This window comes from Dermochelys coriacea, chromosome 10, assembly GCF_009764565.3.
Source record: "Dermochelys coriacea isolate rDerCor1 chromosome 10, rDerCor1.pri.v4, whole genome shotgun sequence".
Classification (NCBI taxonomy): Eukaryota; Metazoa; Chordata; order Testudines; family Dermochelyidae; genus Dermochelys; species Dermochelys coriacea.
Genome location: NC_050077.1, coordinates 53526585 through 53534946, shown reverse-complemented (window position 1 = coordinate 53534946; position 8362 = coordinate 53526585). Strand labels below are relative to the sequence as shown.

General features: G+C 44.7%; 1 long non-coding RNA gene across 1 annotated transcript; it reads right to left on the bottom strand.

Annotated features, from left to right (window-relative positions):
- Nucleotides 1-300: 300 nt before the first annotated feature.
- Nucleotides 301-7210, bottom strand: LOC122456085. The gene is made up of 2 exons (XR_006274742.1): nt 7156-7210; nt 301-426 (listed from the first exon to the last, which is right to left on the bottom strand). It is a non-coding gene; the product is annotated as an uncharacterized LOC122456085 (long non-coding RNA).
- Nucleotides 7211-8362: the final 1152 nt, after the last annotated feature.

Sequence of the window (8362 nt, the reverse complement as noted above, 5' to 3'; positions counted from 1 at the left end):
GGATGTTACTATCCCTTTATCCATCAGTGATTCCTATTCCTTCAATAGCTTCCTTTCCCTCTCCGGTGTGCCAGGCTGGTTAGTGACCTTCTTAAGTTGCACCTAGAATAATTTATTTTGGCTTTCTCTCCTCTCTGGTACTAACAGTCTTCGACTACTCTCTTCCTTCAATACCAGTTATAAATATATATTATAAAATATTATTAAAGATACACTGGAGGTACAACACATGACAAAAATAATCCAGGCATGTCACATACCTGAAACATGCCTTCCCTCACCCCTCAGTCTGTTTTTTTCGTCTCATTTAGATTTTAAGCAGGGTCCTTGTCTTAGTCATATGAGTGAAGACCCAAGCATCCATAGCAATGGAGAAACATAATTGCACTTTGAATGGTTTCTTGAGACATTTATAGTGGGACTTCTCTGCAATGTAATATTCTCAGTGTCATTTACTTCCACTGGTCCTAGACTCCAAGTACCATCCTAGTGTTACTTTAATGCCTATTGAGTTGATTAGTCAGATTACCTCTCTGGAGCTGCCTTGTTAGTACAATCATATTTGTTCCCAGCCACACCTAGAGTTCTGTATTGTAGTAAGAGAGCATATATTAGAGAGAACTGAAAACTTTCTTTAGAACAAATTCCAAGATAGTTTGAGCTTGTTCATCTGAAATGAACCCAAACACAAATATCCACTTGATGTTTTTCCTCTCCAATTTTTTATTTGTGCATTCCTGTCCCTACTTGCTTTTTCCTGCCTTTTTGGTGGCACCTTTTGTTAATGCTTTGTTTAATTCTCCTTTGAAATACTGTGATGTTACTATACTTTGTTTCAGAAGCCTTCCTTAAAACCAAGTGTGACTGAGGATCAATACTCTATTTGACAACCTCTTCCTATCCTTTCTATGAAGCATACCAAGATCCATACTATACAGTAACAGGATCATTAAGTTTATATATCCTTAAACCAGAAGAATACCCAAAACACCAAGGAGACTAGAAAGATGCTCTTCCTCTCTACCTCTAAAGAGGTGGTGAATTCCATTTTGATACTGTATCAGCAGCTTTACACAATGAGGCAAGTGAAGAATACATTTCCCAATGAAATTTAAAAAGGATTTTTTTCTGTAGACAGAATGTTACTCACTGCCCATGATAGATTTTGATTATGCTGGAAGTGTGCAAAATATTAATGAGGAAAAATATGAAACTAGCCAAAATGGAAGATTTTTTTCCTTATGCAAAATTTGACTCACTTCTGAAGAAATTACATCTAACAGACTCATTTTCTGAAAGAAGATGGTTTTCGCATAACTTGCATGAAATCTGTTTATAATTTTGATGTGCAAGTAACATCTCAAAATTGCAAGTAAAGCAGAAATTAGAGTTGCAAGAGTTTCATGAAAAGAAAGCATTGAATACTGCAAAAAAATCTACTAAACCAAAATTTCCAAATTTCCATTATTCTAATGAACACTCCTGATCCTGTACTTGGGCTTAAAACTCACCCACCGGACAGAAACGACTTTGTGAAGTGCATCACAAGATTCAGAGGTTAGTATTTAGTTCCCAAAAAAGTAGCAGAACTGTTATAAATAGTTAAGATGGCAAGGACTTACCCAAAGCTTCATGACTGGATTGCATTACCTTCTGGATATCCCTTTTTGGCAGATAAAGGAGAATTTTTTACAACCCTAATTTATATGTTTTCAGGCTGTTTTCATGTATTTTGGAGAATTTTTAAAAGAGAGATGATCAATGGAGAACTTTAAACAGAAGATCATTTCATTTGAAGGTGAAGTAGAAACTGGGTTGGTGTCCAAATGTTCCACCAAACTCAGCTAATACTACTGGAGCTCTGGAGATCACAAGAGTCTTTCAAATGAAAAAGTAAATTGGGGAAACCTACCTAGGACATTTGATAAAGAATATTAGCTATTTAGAAAACTAAATAGAAAAAATGTATTTAAAGGATGTTAGGTGCTTAGGAAAGAATTACCCTGTTGTATCTCTAAGACCCAAGAAGACTATTAGAATATTAAAAGAGATGGTGGGGCAGATTATTTCCTACACCTGAACTCCACTCAATGTGCAGGCAAATAGGAGAAAGATGGGGGCATCCAATAGCTGGTTACATCTCCCTGTGTCTGAAACTCGTCTGCATTGGCCCAACATGGAGTTAGAGTAGCCATAAGGCTGCTCAAATTTATGTATCAGCATAAGATCCCAAAAGAACTATTTGTCAGTTGAGGATCAATAAAGTGGAGCTCAGCTCCATCCACTCATGCCTCCCCCTTCCCTTGACTAACCCTCTATGCTGAGGCAATGCTTAGCTGTGCTTATGCTGAGGCAATGCTTAGCTCCTTTGCAGGCCTGCCGATGGTGGGTGGGGCAAAGTGGGTGTCAAGGTTCCTTCCCCACTCTGAACTCTAGGGTACAGATGTGGGGACCTGCATGAAAACCCCCTAAGCTTATTTTTACCAGCTTAGGTTAAAACTTTCCCAAGGTACAAACTATTTTACCTTTTGCCCTTGGACTTTATTGCTGCCATCACCAAGCATCTAACAGATATATAACCACGAAAGAGCCCGATTGGAAGTGTCTTTCCCTCCAAAATCCTCCCCAAACCCTACACCCCCTTTCCTGGGGAAGGCTTGATAAAAATCCTCACCAATTTGCATAGGTGAACACAGACCCAAACCCTAGGATCTTAAGAACAATGAAAAAGCAATCAGGTTCTTAAAAGAAGAATTTTAATTGAAGAAAAAAATAAAAGAATCACCTCTGTAAAATCAGGATGGTAAATACCTTACAGGATAATCAGATTCAAAGCATAGAGAATCCCTCTAGGCAAAACCTTAAGTTACAAAAAGACACAAAAACAGGAATATCCATTCCATTCAGCACAGCTCATTTTATCAGCCATTTAAACAAAACAGAATCTAACGCATATCTAGCTAGATTATGTACTAAGTTCTAAGACTCCATTCCTTTTCTGTTCTTGGCAAAAGCATCACCCAGACAGAGAGACCCTTTGTTTCTCCCCCTGCTCCAGCTTTGAAAGTATCTTGTCTCCTCATTGGTCATTGTGATCAGGTGCCAGCGAGGTTATCCTGGCTTCTTAACCCTTTACAGGTGAAAGGGTTTTTCCTCTGGCCAGGAGGGATTTCAAAGGTGTTTACCCTTCCCTTTATATTTATGACAGGGGGTAATTGCCATGGGGCCCGTGTGATTTAAAAGTGCCTGGGGGCCCCGACTGCTGCCGCTGCAGCACAGGCGGGACATTAAAAAAAAGGGGAGAGGGGGGAGCAGAAGAAGCTCTCCTTGACTCTTGCCCCTCCCCACTGCCTGCTCCTCTTGGCCCACCCACTGGCTGGCTGAGGGCCGGGAGGGCTTCTTTCCACCCCCAGGGAGATAAACAAGGTAGGAGCTGGCATGGGGCAGTGGGTGCTGGGAGAGACTGGGAGCCATGCAGATTAATGCATGGGCCAATGGGGCCCATGCACAGGGTGCCCCTGGCCAATTTGGGGCCCCCCAAAAATGGGCACCCCAGCATACATACAGCCCAAGCCGTGGGGTGGAAGATGCCCCAAGCTCGCCTGGGTGCCCCAGCAGAAGCCGCGCCAGACAGGTGCGTAGGCGGGTGAGGGAAAGCCCTGGCTCAGGCAGATGCCACAGGGCAGGGTGGGGGTAGGGGTGGGGGTGGGGCGGAGGGAAGCCCTGAGCCCCAGTAGAAGCCATGCCGGGCAGAGAAGCCCTGAAGCCTTGGAGAAGCTGTTCCAGGACAACTGTTCCAGGACAAACAATTCCCATTGATTTCAAAGGAGATTTGGTCCTGAGTAAAGAATGCAGGCATGAAGGAAACAGATTAGTTCTAGCCTCCCCACTTTTTCTTTGTGTGTGGGAGGAAGGTGTTAAATATGAAACTGGAAGAAAGGTGATGAGGAAGAAATGGCATTTGTCAGTCCTCTCCTGTTTCTGCTTCCTAGCAATTGTATTAATAAGAATAAATATTAATATAATTGGCTCTGAGGCTGAACCTGAATTCAGCAAAGGATACATGGGGAGCGTAGAAGTTCCACTTCTTTATGTGGGCAGCCCTTTTCTAAGAGCTCAGTTGTGAGCTGCCTACATTGTGCCCACAGTGAGAAGTAAGAGATCAGAAAGGCATCACCGTACAATGCTGCACATGAAGAGAGAGAAAGGGGAGTCCAGGGCAGGCAGCATGTTTGGAGGAAGTAAATTGTGCCAGAATATGGGCAGGTTCCCCCAGTGGAGCAAAAGGGAGGGGGGGGAAAAGACCAAATAGTGGTGGAGTCACAATTCAGTACCTGATATGAACATGAGGAAGCACAACTATGTGCTGTCCCTCACTCAGGGTGGCTTATAAGGTGATGTTATTAACTAAGTGACATTATTAATTATGTAAGTGTATGAAACCAGGACCTGCAGATCTTCCTCTGGAAAATAGAAATAGAGCAAGGACCTAATGGGAAGCAGTTGTTTTAAGTTCAAGGGAACAGGAAGAAGCAACTCTGTGTGTGTGTGTTTAGTGACACAGAAACTTACATCTCTGTGCTGTGGGAGTTGTGTTTCCATCTTGGTACCCTATGTAGCTGGTCAGTGTAGATGCTCCTTGTAGTGTTAAGCCCGGGGGTCGGGGGAGGAGTTGGGCAAAATCTGAAATGGGAGCTACCCCCCAAGCCCATGAGCCTGTATACCCAGCTCCTCCCAGGAGCTCCAGCCTCCCCAGCTCTACTCCTTGCATTACCTCTCCTTGCTGGTGACCCTCATAGTGGAGGGTCCAGGAGTCGCCACAGTGGCCTAGACTCTGTGGGCAGGCCTTGCTGTGGCCCAGATCTGTGTGTGTTGGGGTGCTAGGGAATGGGGGTTCTGTGTGGGGTGCTGGGCAGCTGTGGTGGGGCTGTGGGAAGGGGTGGTGTTGTGCAGGATGCAGAAAAGGCAGTGGGGATTACAGTGGACGAGAAGCTGGATATGAGTCAACAGTGTGCCCTGGTTGCCCAAGAAGGCCAACAGCATACTGGGCTGCATTAGTAGGAGCATTGCCAGCAGATCGAGAGAAATGATTATTCCCTTCTATTGAGCCCTGGTGAGGCCACACCTGGAGTACTGTGTCCAGTTTTGCCCCCACCCCTCTCCACTACAGAAGGGATGTAGACAAATTGGAGAGAGTCCAGTGGAGGACAACAAAAATGATCAGGGGGCTGGGGCACATGACTTATTAGGAGAGACTGAGGGAACTGGGCTTATTTAGTCTGCAGAAGAGAAGAATGAGGGGGGGATTTGATAGCAGTGTTCAACTACCTGAAGAGGGGTTCCAAAGAGGATGGAGCTAGGCTGTTCTCAGTGGTGGCAGATGACAGAACAAGAAGCAGTGGTCTCAAGTTGCAGTAGGGGAAGACTAGGTTGGATATTTGGAAACACTATTTCACTAGGAGGGTGGTGAAGCACTGGAATGGGATACCTAGGGAGGTGGTGGAATCTACATCCTTCAAGGTTTTTAAGGCCCGGTTTGACAAAACCCTGGCTGGGATGATTTAGTTGGGGTTGGTCCTGCTTTGAGCAGGGGATTGGTCTAGATGACCTCCTGAGGTTGCTTCCAACCCTAATCTTCTATGATTCTATGATAAGGTTCTGTGCATTTGTGGTTTTGGGGTCTGTGGGTGGGGGGGATGTCTCTGGGCGGGGGACTGCTGTCAATAGGGAGTTGGGGGCTTTTAGGTGTGGGGAGGGGGCTGTGTGGGACGGCCCCTGAGGGAAGGGCATACTGACAGCATGCTTGGCCAGGTGGGCCAGTTGCATTTGGCAGCTGCTGATTTGTAAACAGTGCCCTCGCACTGGGCTGGGTGGACCGGGACTGGCCCCTCCATGCCATGCCCTGCCCCATTGCCCCAGCCAGCCCCTCGCTCCAGGTACTGACCTCTCCATGCCGTGCTCCATTGCCCCATGGGGGCCCACAAATATGTTTGGCGCCGGGCCCACAAAAAGTTAATCCAGCCCTGGCTGGAAGAGCGCGCCCAACAGTGCAGCTGGCAGCTCACTGGGCACCACCCAAATCTCTGGTGGACCATGTCCATGCAGGCACAGCTTGTGTGTGTGTGTGTGCACCAGCTGCCGCACATGGTCCAGTTCTGTGCCCATATGGCGATGCCACGCCGGGCCATCCCTTTCTATGGGGCCCATTGACTGTTCTGCCTTTGGGGCCCAGAATTGCTGTCAGCAGGCCTGCTCCTTTGCACCACTCAGGCAGCTCGAAGTGCCAGATTGTGATAGAGGATCTGACCCACTGTGTAGATTTACCTCCTACACCTGAGATTTCATATTATGGTACCAGGGTGATTTTCTATTATTATTATTATTACAAAACGTTTATATAGCACTGTATTTATGTAACACTTTACAAACTTAAGTGTGGCCTGACCTCTGCCCTGAAGAAAAGGCAAGACTGGAAAACAGCTTGGAGGAGGCGTGGCACAAGGACTGTTAGTGATCAGAAGGGAGGAGGGATTGTTTGCAGAGGTTCCAAGGAGGAGAGAGGAGGCCACCTGAAGACTGAGAGAATAGTGGGTTCCATGCATGGTGGGCAGCATGGTAGGAAACAAAGACAAGGGTGGGATACTGAGGTGAAGGAAGACTTGCGAAGAACCTAGAGACTGAGCACCTGGAGAAACAAGGACAGAGATATAGATGGGAGCAAGGTAATTTAAAGTTTTGTTTGTTCTAAACTTTCATTTATAGAAAAACTCTGTCCCCAATCTGATTCTCCTTTCTCACGAAGAGAGGCAGGATTTATGACAGTATGTTCCATTTTCTTTCTAGGATTCTCCATATCCATCTATTTTTATTGCATTTCTACAGCATCATCAACCATTGTGTCACATGCTGAATTAGACGTACCTATTCAAGATTAGGACTAAGATTTTCAAGTGAGCCTAAGGGAGTTAGACACTCAAGTACCATTCAAGATCAATATGAGTTAAGGTTCAGTTCAGACAACAGCTTATTGAATTACTTGTTTCCAATAAGTTTCTTATGGAATTTAACTTTTTTTTCTGTTCCCAGACTGATACTGCTTACCTCAACATATGTTAGTTATTCCTAACTATTTACTAAAGATTTTGAATATTTTACAGCTTTACGGGTTATTCCTGGAGCATTCCCAGAGACTGTTTGTGCTGCACATGTTTGACATCTGGGTCACAAAGCATTGTTTCTCCTCTCTGGCTGGATCACTGAAACAATTTAAATACGAGAATAAGAAATGACGAACAACAAATGGCAAAGAAACTCTCTCTCTCGTGCACAGTACTGTTTATGTACAAATACAGCCATTCATACAAAGTATCGTCATTTCCCATATAGTCAGATAAACGCAAACCTGTTCTCACAAGTGTCCATAAACAGAGTCACATTCACAGTCTAAGCAGCTAACAGTGGTTCAGAATACAGACACTTGCAAACGCAATTTGTGCTGTAATAGACAAGTTCCTTTAAGGGTTGCAAGCATAATACATCTTCAGAGTGGCTTCTTTTAAATACCAGTAGCAAGGTGACTTTTGTTAATGGATACCTCAAATCAATTTGCAGTATAAAGAAATTCACTATGTCAATCACAAGCACTACAGAAAAAGTCATTTTGGTGTTTTGTGCAAGTCTTCATTATGGATTAATTATAGTGCTGATACATAGTCTGGAATTCATATAAACAATGCAAAAAATTATTAACGCACCTGGACTCCATTTAAAGTTTTGTAATTTAGTTTAAATTTTTAATATAGAACTCAATTACTGTATATTGTGCAGAATGTCATTAAACATTGATGTCCAAACTCTAATCTTGATAACTCCACCCTCGAGATTATTGCAGAATGTTTCAGAGTATTAAGCATTTAGAAAGGAATCTTCTCTTGCATTCAGAGTGGTTCTAGCTGCATACAAGTAGAGAGAAAGAATAGTCTTGTGGCTAAGTTACTGGGCTGGCACTGAAGATCTAGGTCCAGTTCTCAGCTCTGACACAGAGCTCTTGTGTGCCTCCGTTTGCCATCTGAGAAAATAGAGAGAACCTTTCTCCTACCCCTTGTTAGCCTTGTTTATTTAGACTTTAAGCCCTATCTCTTGCCATGTGTTTGTACATTGCCTCACACACTGGGGCCCCTAATTTCTAGATCGGGGTGGGCAAACTATGGCCTGCGGGCCAGATCCGGCCCATCAGGGCTTTGGATCCGGCCCGTGGGATTGCCCCCTTGCAGTACCGCAGGCCCCGGACCGCTCTCAGAAGTGGCTGGCACCGCATCCCTGTGGCCTGGGTGGGGGGCAGCAGAGGGCTCTGTGCATTGCT